Source organism: Pyrus communis, chromosome 11 (genome assembly GCF_041283825.1).
Source record: "Pyrus communis isolate YQ-2024b chromosome 11, ASM4128382v1, whole genome shotgun sequence".
Taxonomy (NCBI): domain Eukaryota; kingdom Viridiplantae; phylum Streptophyta; class Magnoliopsida; order Rosales; family Rosaceae; genus Pyrus; species Pyrus communis.
The window spans coordinates 12,531,980-12,544,868 of NC_142575.1; the positions used below are offsets into that span (position 1 = coordinate 12,531,980).

At 39.8% G+C, this 12,889-nt stretch overlaps 1 pseudogene; it reads left to right on the forward strand.

The window, feature by feature from the left end:
* Positions 1-11,580: 11,580 nt before the first annotated feature.
* LOC148692915 (uncharacterized) lies at positions 11,581-12,465 on the forward strand (annotated as a pseudogene).
* The last annotated feature ends 424 nt before the right edge of the window (positions 12,466-12,889 follow it).

The following is a 12,889-nucleotide window of genomic DNA, read 5'->3' on the forward strand; positions in this document are numbered from 1 at the left end:
TTTGTAGGTTTAAATGGCAAAAGCGGCAAGAAAGTGCAATTTGGAGCATTTTAGAGCAGTTTTGGGTTTGGAATGGATAGCTTGCATATGGAGCAAGGTGGATGAACAAATTTGAAGTTCAAGAGAGGCTAGGAATGTGCTTAATATCTGGAAGAATTAAATCAAAGACTTGGAAGATAAGGAATCAGCTATAAAAAAGGAACATTATCCAAATTACCTAACCTTATCCACCCTTATCTTATCTTATCCTAGCCTAATCTTATCCTACCTCAATTCCAGCTGCAAGGGGGAGTTCTATTCAGACTTAGACACATTAAAACCTGTTTCTAGAAGCCTTATTTCCCCTCCTAAAAATTTGGCGCCTGGACACTTTCTAGAATGTCTAAAAGCCTACCGCATCTCTCCTTCCTTTTCCTCTTTGGGTTCTACCATATAGCTAACCTTTTTCTTATGTATTTGAGGTGCTAAAATCCTTTTCCTAAGCTAATTTTGTGCCGCACATAAGCCTATATATATATGTATATTTTCTACTGCAAAAACGACCACCCTCTACCATCAAATTACTGATAGGGGCATATTCATGCGACTTAATTAGCTTGTTCTCGTGCATTTATGTTGTGTTTACTTAGCTATTTTAGTGTTTAAGGCTATTTTTGTGTATTTTCAGATTATAAGGCCAAAGTGTGCAAGAAGATGCAAATTGGAGTCTTTTGGAGCGAAAGAGGAATGAATGAGTTGAAGATTTGAAGAAACGACGAATTCCTACTCCAACGATGAATTCTTACCAAAACGAGGAATCCTACTCAAACAAGGTTTCCTACTTGAAGTAGGAAAGTTAACCCTAAGTTTCCCGTTTTGGTAACCTTTCCTAATCTAAACGTCCGTATTTTCTAGCCACTTTGTAGGCCTTGTATGCACTTTAGTACACAAGACCAAGGCCCTAGCCCAATTTCCAACCCATGCCGTGCTTTTTGCCCAATTCCCTTCCCTTGCTGTGCAAGGGGGGGTAGTTTTGTCTCATTTTATGCACTTAAACCCTAAACCCTAATCACCCTAATTACATATCAGCCGTTCACCCTAATAACCCTAGTTCTACAACCTTGCAGCCACACCCTAATTCATATTGATTCACCTCTCATTTCATATTCATTCAGCCACCTTCACACCCTAATTCCTTCTAAGCCGCACACTTCCATACTCCCCCTTTAATCCGTAGCCATCCATTCATTCTATTCAGCCACCAATATATCCTAGCCGCACCTTTTCCTAACCCTAGAGCCTATTCTATCATTCAATATTCATTCAGCCACTAACATACACACTCTCCCCCCTAAGCCGCAACCGTTCTACCCTATATTCTCTCCCAAAACCGTGCATCATTGACCCTAATTCCCTTTCAGCCGTCATTCCCATTCATTCATTCATTATTCCACCCTAAGCCGTGGCCATTCCCTCCATTCTCTCCCAAAAACCCGTGCATCCCATCATTCACAAAACCATAGCAGCCGCAGCCACCCTTCCATATTTTTTCCCTGCAATCCGCAGCCACTACATCAATTCCAGCATTCCCCCATCCTTGCCGCAGCCACCATATCCCTTCCAGCCACCTTCCACACCTCCATACACCTCCCCACTACCTTGCTGCACCACCACACTTCCCTAAATCCATCCCTAACCCAGAAAACCATCCAAAAACACCATTTAATCTCATTGCCGCAGCAAGGAGAAGAGGAAAGAGGACTTAGACACGCAGAAATTCAAGTGGATTCGTTGGGCGTTCTAGGTGTAATCAATCCTTTGTGCTTTATGTTTAAATTCAATTGTATTTCTCTTTCTGTGAACATGAGAGGCTAAATCCCTAATTAGCTAGGGGGTGATTCGAAACCATGTTTATACTTGCAATATGAATTGATTACATTTGGTTGGAATTTCATGAGTTATGGATTCAATTTGTTTAATTGTTTGATCGATAACTTATTTATGTATGTTTATTGAGAGTGCACGCTTAATTTTCATGCATGAATATGACGCTAGAATATAAGTGAGTTTCACCTAATAGTAATGAACTTATATTCACAAGTAGTGGAGGTTGCTTATAAACAATCGCGTTAAATGAATTCTTGGCACTAGTTTCATGCTCATCATAGTAACGAATGCCTCGTCAACACTTATAGTTTTCATGATGCTTAATGATCTTTGATTGTATCTTTATTGTGCTTTTCACGTAAAGGACTTTTGGAGAATGTTTTGAATTGCGTTACGCTAACCCATCCAATTCATTAACTTAAGGAAAACTTGACGGTTAATTTAAGCAGACCTAATTAAGCCGGGGTGTTGAGTTTCATAATTTATCGAAAGACCAACTGAAAATCAAATTGTATGCAAGTGTAACATGTGTGGAGAAGAACCTTCTAGCTAGCATTCATCCATATTTTCATCACATTCATATTTACATTCTGCTTTTTAATTGCAATCTGTGCATTTAGTTTAATTTCGTCAAAACCTCAATCCCCCTTTACTTTAGTGTCCAATTTAGTTAGAAAGTGTCTTAGTTTGTGTTTATAAGTGTTTTGCATTCTTTGAGTCTTTTGATTTGTTTAAGTGTTTTATTGTTTAGTTTGCATTCTTTGAGTCTAGTTTAGTGTTTTTAACGTTTGTTTTACATTTTTGAGTCAGTTTCCAAGTGATTTAGTAATCCCTCCTAATCCCCGGTCTAGAACGATCCCTACTTGCATCTTTACTACAGTTGTCAAAAGAGGGTTTTAATTTGTGTGCTTAATTAGTTCGCATCAAATTTTTGGCGCCGTTGCCAGGGATTAGCAACTTTGCTAATCCCTTGGATTGTTACTTTCTGTTTAATTTAGTTTTTGTTAAAAATTATGACCTTGTTTTGTTTTCCTTGTTTTAGGTACTAGTGTATGACTCGGAGTTCTCAACCGATTCGTGAGCATATCTCGGATTTTGACAGCGATTTTGAGAGGACTTTGAGACGGAAGAGGAAGCCACACGAACCAAATCCACAAAGCCCAGAACCTGATCTCGAGGAACAAGTCCTAGAAGAGGAGGAGGAACCCACGGCAAGGATCTTTGAAGAACCACAAGTCATGGCCGTGGACACCCGGACACTTAAGGAGCTTTCGGCCTCGGGATTGGATAATGCCGCACCCTTGTGTGTCCAATATCCCCCACCTGCCGAAGGGAAGACCGATGAGTTCGAGTTGAAGTCAAGCTTGCTTCACCATATTCCGAAGTACCATGGGTTGTCCATGGAGGATCCGAACAAGCACCTGAAGGAATTTGAGGTGGTGTGTTGAAGCATGACTCCCATCAACGTCGATGGAAGTATTCTGAAGATGAAGGCTTTTCCATTTTCTTTGATGGACAAAGCCAAGGATTGGTTATATGACTTAGCTCCCGGAACCGTCACATCATAGGAGAGCATGAAGAGGGCATATCTGGAGAAGTTTTTCCCAACTTCTCGAATCATCCTTTTACGAAAAAGGATAAGTGGAATCCAACAAGAAGAAGGTGAGTCATTTCCTACGTATTATGAACATTTTAAATCTCTTATTGCTTCATGTCCACAGCATCAGATGAAGGAGGAGTTGCTTTTACAATACTTCTACGAGGGGCTCCTACCAATCGAACGTCAAATGCTCGATGCCTCAGCGGGTGGAGCATTGGTGGACAAGACACCCAGGGATGCTAAGGTTTTGATCGCTAACCGAGCGTTGAACGCTTAACAGTACGAAGGAGTAGGCCAAAGAGGACCCCCATGGCAGCAAGTTCATGAGGTAAGTTCCACACCCGACATTCATTCACAATTAGCTAATCTTACTTCCATTGTGTCTCAGATGGCCGAAGGAATGAGGGTGCAAGGACCAATTGTGTGCGGAGTGTGTTCTATCCAAGGACATGCTTCTGAGAAGTGCCCACAACTCATTGAAAATGGTGGATGGGAAAGCGCAAATGCAATTGGGTTTCAAGGCCAAAACCAACCGATGAACGATCCATATTCGAACACGTATACCCAAACTTCAAATGGAGGGAGCCCCAACAACCACCACAACAAGGAGGCTTTAGGCAACAACCCCCGGGCTTCTACAACAAGCCATACGTCCCCACACAAGCACCTCCATAATCTGCCCAAACAAGTTCAGGTAACACTTTAGACAATGATACATTTCTTAAGTTACTAACGAATTTGTCTCAGGGGCAAGAAAATCAAGACAAAGCCATGCAAAACCAAGATAAGAGGGTGGAGCAATTGGAGAAACAAATTGGGCAGATTGCAGATTTTGTAGGGAAGTTTCGTGAGCAAGGCCAACTCTCTAGTTCTACCATTCCAAACCCCAAGGGAGGCTTCGAAAGTGCAAAGGCCATACTCTTGAGAAGTGGAAAAGAAGTCGGGGCAGGTCCTACACCATCACCATCAAGCCCCGAAGAGGATGAAAAACAAAGAATTGACGAGGAGGAATCAAGGCAACCCACGGCAAAGGTGGAAACACCTTTGCCCCAAGCTTCAAATGATCCAAAAGTGTCCAATTCGGCCAATAAAGGTAAAAAGGTGTCAAAATCAGTTCCTACTAATGTCTTTCCTTCGAATGTTCCTTTTCCTAGTAGGTTCATGCAAACGAAGAAAGAAGAAGCCGAGAAGGACATCCTTGAGACATTCCGGAAAGATCAAGTAAACATACCCCTTTTGGATGCAATCAAGCAAGTCCCGAGGTACGCCAAGTTTCTCAAGGAGCTTTGCACCACAAGGAAGAGGATGGCGACCAAAGAAGTAGTAAAGGTAAGTGAAAATGTCTCCGCCATTTTGCAACGCAAACTACCCCCCAAATGCAAAGATCCAGGTAGTTTTACCCTTCCTTGTGTGATAGGTAATACTCGTTTTGAATCTGCCATGCTAGATCTAGGTGCTTCTATAAATGTCATGCCATATTCAATTTATGCATCTATGAACCTAGGGGCATTGAAAAATGATGGTGTAATCATACAATTGCCCGATATATCTAATGCTTATCCAAAGGGAGTTTTGGAAGATGTGTTAGTGCAGGTAAATCATTTAATCTTTCCGGCGGACTTCTATATGCTCGAGATGGATGAATCTGACCATGCCCCTACATTGCCAATCCTACTTGGCCGGCCATTCATGAAGACGGCTCGGACAAAGATTGACGTGTTTAATGGAACGTTGTCCATGGAATTTGATGGGGAAGTTGTTAATTTTAGTCTTTCTGATTCTATTAAGTATCCTAGTGAGGATCATTCATGTTTCTCCATTGATATAATTGACTCTTTGGCGCAGGGATATATTGAAGATTTGAATGCCGATGCGCTTGAAAACGTCATTACAAGAAGCATGGAGCTCAAAACCGTGCAAGGGGGATTGATGCTAACCCACGGCACACACACTCCATTGCATGCCATGCATCCTAGGGAGGAGTTCTTTGAGTTGGTTGCTGCCCTTGAGTCATTGCCTAAGCACGAGGGTAAGTTTTCTAAATTTGAGTCAATTCCCATTTCGACTAATAAGTTGCTTCCATCCATAGTTCAGGCACCCACCCTTGATCTCAAACCGTTACCTAGCCATTTGAAGCACATTTTCTTGGGGGAAGAGGAGACATTACCGGCCATTATTTCTTCATCACTCACGGCACAAGAAGAAGGGAAATTAGTGCGTGTTTTGAAGGAGTTCAAATCTGCCCTAGGGTGGACCTTGGCCGATATAAAAGGTATTAGTCCCGCCACATGTATGCATCACATATTTCTTGAGGAGGGGGCCAAACCAACTAGAGAGGCTCAACGCCGTCTTAACCCTCCAATGATGGAAGTTGTGAAAAAGGAGATAATCAAGCTTTTAGATTGTGGAGTCATCTATCCAATCTCGGATAGTAAGTGGGTTTCACCTATCCAATGTGTGCCGAAGAAATCTGGAGTGACGGTGGTGGAAAATGCGGAGAATGAGTTGGTGCCCACTCGAGTCCAAACCGGTTGGCGCGTATGCACTGATTATAGGAAGATAAACGCCACCACGAGGAAGGACCACTTCCCATTGCCGTTCCTAGATCAAATGTTAGAAAGGTTAGCGGGTCATTCATTTTATTGTTTTCTTGATGGATATTCTGGTTATAATCAAATTGTTATTGCTCCGGATGATCAAGAAAAGACTACTTTTACATGCCCCTTTGGTACATTTGCTTATCGTCGTATGCCATTTGGTTTATGTAATGCACCTGCCACATTTCAAAGATGCATGATGAGCATATTTTCAGATTATGTTGAGAAAATTATTGAGGTTTTTATGGATGATTTCAGTGTTTTTGGTAATTCATTTGATGGTTGTTTGAATAATCTTAGTTTGATTTTGAACTGTTGTGTTGAAACAAATCTTGTGCTTAATTGGGGAAAATGTCACTTCATGGTTAAACAAGGTATTGTTCTAGGACATATTATTTTTGAAAAAGGCATTAAACTAGATAAATCTAAGGTAGACCTTGTTCGTCACTTACCCTCTCCAACTTCAGTTAGAGAGGTTCGTTCGTTTCTTGGTCATGCAGGTTTTTATAGGCGGTTCATAAAGGATTTCTCCAAGATTGCGCAGCCACTATGTAGATTGCTTCAAAAAGAGGTGGCTTTCGAGTTTGATGATGCATGCTCCACGGCATTCAAGCACCTCAAGGAGGCTCTCACTTCGGCTCCCATTATCACACCTCCAGATTGGAGCCTTCCATTCGAGTTGATGTGCGATGCTTCGGACTATGCGATTGGTGCTGTTTTGGGGCAGTATTTGCATTAGATAAGTTTCGGTCATACTTACTTGGTACTAAAGTTATTATTTTTACTGATTATGCAGCTCTCAAGTATTTGCTCACGAAAAAGGAGGCTAAGCCTAGACTAATTCGATGGATGTTGCTTCTACAAGAGTTTGACATTGAGATTCGGGATAAGAAGGGCGTGGAGAACGTGGTGGCTGACCACCTAAGTCGAATGGTGCATGAGGAAGCATTGCCAATTTCTGAAACCTTCCCCGATGAACAATTAATGTCTATCCAGGTACGTGAGCCTTGGTATGTAGATTTGGTGAACTTTTTGGTGTCTAAACATATCCCTAGCACACTTAATAGGAATCAACGTGATAAGCTTAAAAAGGATGCTAGGTTTTATGTTTGGGATGATCCTTACCTCTGGAAATTTTGTCCCGATCAGATTGTACGACGTTGTGTGAATGAATCTGAGTTTCAATCTATTTTAACATTTTGTCATTCATATGCATGTGGGGGACATTTTGGCACCCAACGCACGGCCCTTAAAGTCTTAGAATGTGGGTTTTATTGGCCAACCATTTTTAGGGATGCTAGGACATTTTGCCTTACATGTGATCGTTGTCAACGAATGGGTAATATAAGTGTTAAGGATCAAATGCCACAAAACCCTATACTTTCTGTTGAAATATTTGATGTGTGGGGAATTGATTTTATGGGTCCTTTTCTTTCATCACATGGTTTTCTCTATATCTTGTTGGCGGTGGATTATGTTTCCAAATGGGTGGAAGCAAAAGCCACCCGTACTAATGATTCCAAAGTGGTTGCAGATTTTGTGAAGTCTAACATTTTTGCTAGGTTCGGAATGCCTCGAGTTCTTATAAGTGATAGAGGTTCACATTTTTGTAATCGCACAATCGAGGCACTGCTCAAGAAGTACAACGTTACACATAGGGTTTCGACACCCTATCATCCTCAAACAAGCGGGCAAGCCGAGGTGTCGAATCGGGAGGTAAAACAGATTCTTGAGAAGACGGTTGGGCCAACAAGAAAGGATTGGAGCTTGAGGTTAAAGGATGCATTGTGGGCTTATAGGACCGCCTACAAAACACCCATAGGAATGTCCCCCTTTCGGCTTGTTTATGGTAAATCATGTCACTTACCTGTGGAGTTAGAGCACAAGGCTCATTGGGCCGTGAGGAAGTTCAACATGGATGTAGATGAGGCGGGAATTCATCGTAAGCTTCAATTGAATGAACTTGAGGAGATACGGAATGAAGCTTACGAGAATGCCCGCATTTATAAGGAAAAGACAAAGGCCTTTCATGAAAAGATGATTCGCACCAAGTCCTTCTCTGTTGGACAAAAAGTGTTGTTGTTTAATTCTCGTCTTCGTCTATTTCCGGGTAAGTTACGTTCACGTTGGATTGGACCCTTTGTTATTACTAATGTTTTTCCTCATGGTGCAGTCCAAGTTCGTAGTTTCAAAACAGGTCAAGAGTTCAAGGTGAATGGGCATCGATTGAAGCCTTACTACGAGAGCTTTGTAGAACATGATGTGGAGGAGACCACCCACTATGCCGTGGGTTCCCATGAAGGTTGATCAATGTGGCATCGTCCGGCTGCAAGACGTAAAAGAAAGCGCTACTTGGGAGGCAACCCATGCAATCAACAAAGGAAAAACTTGGGAATCGCTCCACACTCAGATTTGCGTCCCTAAACCCTTTCCTTTGTTGCTTACTTTATGTTATGTGTATTGTGTTCAATTGTGTCTAAAACATTGAGGACAATGTTTAGTTTAAGTGTTGGGGGGTAACATTCTGTTTTGAGATATTTTTGCATGAAATTCGTAGGGTATTACCACCTAACATGTCTAAACTTGTTTCCCACTGTTTTTAAGTGTTTTTAAGCTATTTTAGAGTGTTTTAGAGTGTGTTGACTTAAAAATCCGAAAATACCATAAAAATTTGAAAAATTGTTTTGAAAAACCCAAAAAGAGTTGTTTTTGTGTGTTTGTTTGTGTCGTAGGTCACCTTCCAACACAATGATGAGGATTTGGTTTTTAATTGCATGATGGTTAAAGAAAGTTACAAACATGGATGGACGTTTGATATACTCGTTGGTTTATGCTTGTTTGTAGTTATAGTTTACGAATTCACATGTAATCACAAAAGAAAAAAAGTAGTTTTTGTAACATGCTTGAAGGAAGGAACTTAAACAAACGCTACATCCCTGTGAGATTTGAGCCTAAACGTTATTTGGAGAGTTAAAATCTGTGCATTATTGTTTTCTAAAGTCGTTGCATGATCTCATTATTCTTTGCTTGGTTACTACTTAGAAGGCGTTTCATCACTTAGTTCCAAATGCTAGAACTCATGCCCATTTCATTCAAAGCATGTCATTGATTTGCATAACACATATTCAAGATGAAGTTGTGTAGTGACCACCACCAAAAGCCAAATAGCCATGTGCCCTTAACTCATTTTGTGTTTAAGTTTAACCCCATTGAGCCGTGTTAGCCATGTTCTTTGTTAACCCATATCATCCTCACCTAGTCTAGATTAGGACCATCCGTACCCTTGTTCTTGAAGCATAGTAAGCATGAATGAATTCCTTTTGATTATGGTGTTGCAGAAAATAAGTGTGGGGGAAAGAGTATTTATATGAGTTGATGTGCCATAGGCACGGCTAGAAAAAAAAAAAAAAAAAAAGAAAGAAAGAAAGAAAAAAAAAAAAAAAAGAAAAAGGTGAAAAAGAGTTGCAAAGTATTGTTTGTTGAAGTAAGGGCCCAAAACAATGAATTAGGCCCTAAGAGTTGTTTGAATCTCCCCTATTTGTCTAAAAGTTGATTTCTGCATTCTAAGGGAATTCTAGGTCTTAATTTAATTACTTTGCTTGCTATCGCTTAAAGAACTTTTGTTTATCCCTATCTTTCCTTGTTAGCCAATACCCCAAGCCCCGTTACAACCCTTGACTTCTATCTTGAGTGTTGTGCACTTCAATTGTGGAGTTTGAATTTGGTATGAGCGTATGGTGTCACTGGTTCTCGCATCTAAGTAGTTGCATTCCATTCATGAGATCATATCTAAACACGTTTAATTACTCCAGAAATTGCTTTCTTTGTTATAACGTATGTGAGTACTAGTTTTTCATGTTTACATCAATCTTCTCACATATAACTAGTGTAGGGTGTGTAGTCAGAAAATCTGAGTGAAAATTGAGTGCACAACTAGTGAGAAATTGAGGGAATTCTCTAAGGCATGTTACTACATTCAAAATGTGTTTTCATTGATTAAATGCGAACTAGTAAATGGTGACTATGATTAAGTATGTGCTTGAGGGGAAGGAAGACTAAAAGCTATGTGAGTAATGATCTTTGACATGTCATGTTTCATTGGAAATCCCTAAGGCAAATGTTGGAAGGTTTAGGTTATGTTTTGTTTGTTTTGTTTCGTCTTGTTTTCTTTAGTTGTTTCGTTTTGCTCGAGGACTAGCAAAAGTTAAGTGTGGGGGAATTTGATAGGGGCATATTCATGCGACTTAATTAGCTTGTTCTCGTGCATTTATGTTGTGTTTACTTAGCTATTTTAGTTATCTTTGTTTTGCTACCTGGAGTCGTGCTTGCCATTCAAGACGTTGGATTGTTGGAGCGTTTCTAGGTGTATTCTATATTTGCTTTCAATGTTTAAATTTAATTATCTTTGTTTTGCTAACATGAGGAACTAAATTCGTTTTAGTTAGAGGTGAATTCAAAACCATGAATATATATGTGATATGAATTGATTACATCCAGTTATTGTTTCGTAAAACATGAATGTGATTTACTTATCTGTTTGATTGATAACTTATTCTTGTATGTCGATTAAGGAAGCCTACTTAGTTTGCATGCATGAATTTGATGCTAAAATATAAGGGAGTTTCACCTAATCGTCATGAACTTATATTTACAAGTAGTGGAGGTTGCTAGTCACAATCGTGTTAAGTAAATCCATGGCAGGAGTATCATGCAGTTCATAGTTACGAATGCCTTGTCAATGCTTATGATTTTCTTAGAACTTAATGATCTTTGATATGTATCTCTATTATACAGTTCATGTAGGGAACTATTGAAGAATAATTTGGTTGCCGATGCGTTATCCATCCAATTCAATAAACTTAGGAAAATTTGAAAATTAATTTGTGGAGTTCACAATTAATTTGGGGCATTGTCATTCATGGTTTAAAGAAAGAATAACTGGAAATCATATGTGTCATGTGTGGAGAAGGACCCTCTGGCTAGCTTATCACCCATCCATTCACCCCAATTTTGTGCAACTTAGTTTAAGTTTACAATGTGCTTGTTTTTACCATAATTTCGTCCAAAATCCAATCCCTCTTTACTTGGTTGTGTCTTTTAGTTAGAATCTGCCCAATTTTGTGTCCTTTAGTATTTTGAGTCAAGTTAAAGTTAGAATTCGTTCAAAGTAATCCCTAGTGTCTAGTTCGAGTCAGTTTCATTGTTTTGTGCTGTTTTGAGTCATTCTAGTTTGTTTTGGGTCATAAGAGTCTAGTTTTCTGTTATTGAGTCTAGTTTAGTGATTTAGAGTTTAAATTGAATAAGATTAGCATCTCTTCTAATCCCCGGCCAAAATGATCCCTACTTTCATATACTACAATCATAGGATTTTAATTTGAGTGTTAGAATATTTCACATCAAATTTTGGCGCCGTTGCCGGGGATTAGTATAATTGCTAATCCCTCTGTTTGTTTTTTTATTTTTCTTTTGATGTTTGATTTAGTTTTATTTCTTTGATTTCAGGTACTAGAGAAACAGGACATGGCAATTGCTAATCTTCAAGCTCAAATGGCGAATCTTACTTCTCAGTTGTATCAGTATGCCGAAGGGTCCACAATACAAAGTGTCCCTACATTTGGTGCTTCTTATAGGTAAGAATATCAAGCAAATCAACGTCCACAAAGAGGTTGGGAGAATGTCAATACTTGGGGTTATCAAGATCATAATCAATTAGGGAACTATTTGTTTTCTAACATGTACAATTCAGATTGGAGTGATCATTCAAACTCTATGTGGTGGGAATCTCAACAAGTTCAACATGAAGGATATTGGCAGCCATATGAGGAGTTCTATTCAAGACCTGCGCAGCCACCATAACCTCATATACAATATGCCCAACTAAACTCAGGTTCGTTAATAGATTGTGATCAAATTCTTGATAAATTAATTTCTTTGGCGCAGGGCTCACAAAATCAAGCTAAGGAGGCTCAAAAAGGAGAATATTGGCAGCCATATCAGGAGTTCTATACAATGCCTATGCAGCCACTATAGTTTGCCCTGCAACAATTCAACCAGAATTCAGGTTCGTCAATAGATTGTGCTCAAATTCTTGATGTACTAACTTCTTTGACGCATGAATTACAAAATCAAGCCCAAGTGATGAGCGAATTGAAGAATCAAATGGGAGATATCATGGAATTCATGGGGCAAATGCAAGAACAAAGTGAATTATCTGACTCAACTGTTAAAATTGCTGAAGCTATCACCTTGAAAAGTGGCATGAAGGTTGGAGATAAGCCCAATACGTCTAAACCAAGCCAAAACATGGATAAACAGTTGTTGCTCGATGAAGAGGAGGATAACAAGGCCATGGCAAGGGAAGAACCACCCTTGCCGCAGCCCTATATGCCCTCTATGTCGTAAACTACAACCAAGGTAAGCCTAAATTCAATTCGTCTTGACCCCGTTCCACCAAATGTCTCTATTCCTTACAAGATTATGCAATTCAAGGAATAAGAGGGTGAGAAAGGCATCTTCGAAACCTTTCCAAAGACTCAAGTCCAAGAAGTGGTTGGGGAATGTCTAGAATTCATCAAAGAGGATATACTTGAGACAACAATTCCCAAAGAAGTTGGATTTTATGACACGGGACAAGTCATAACTCTCAAAACATCAAATCTGGCTGAATTATCTAGTCTTACAACTTTCGAAGGGATGTTTATTCTTGCGTTCATGTTGGAGCACACGGGTAAGCCGTCTCCCCGAATTTCAATTTTGTTTTATACTAATATGTTGTTAATGATTCAGGTACCCACTCTAGAATTTAAACCATTACTGGTTCATTTCA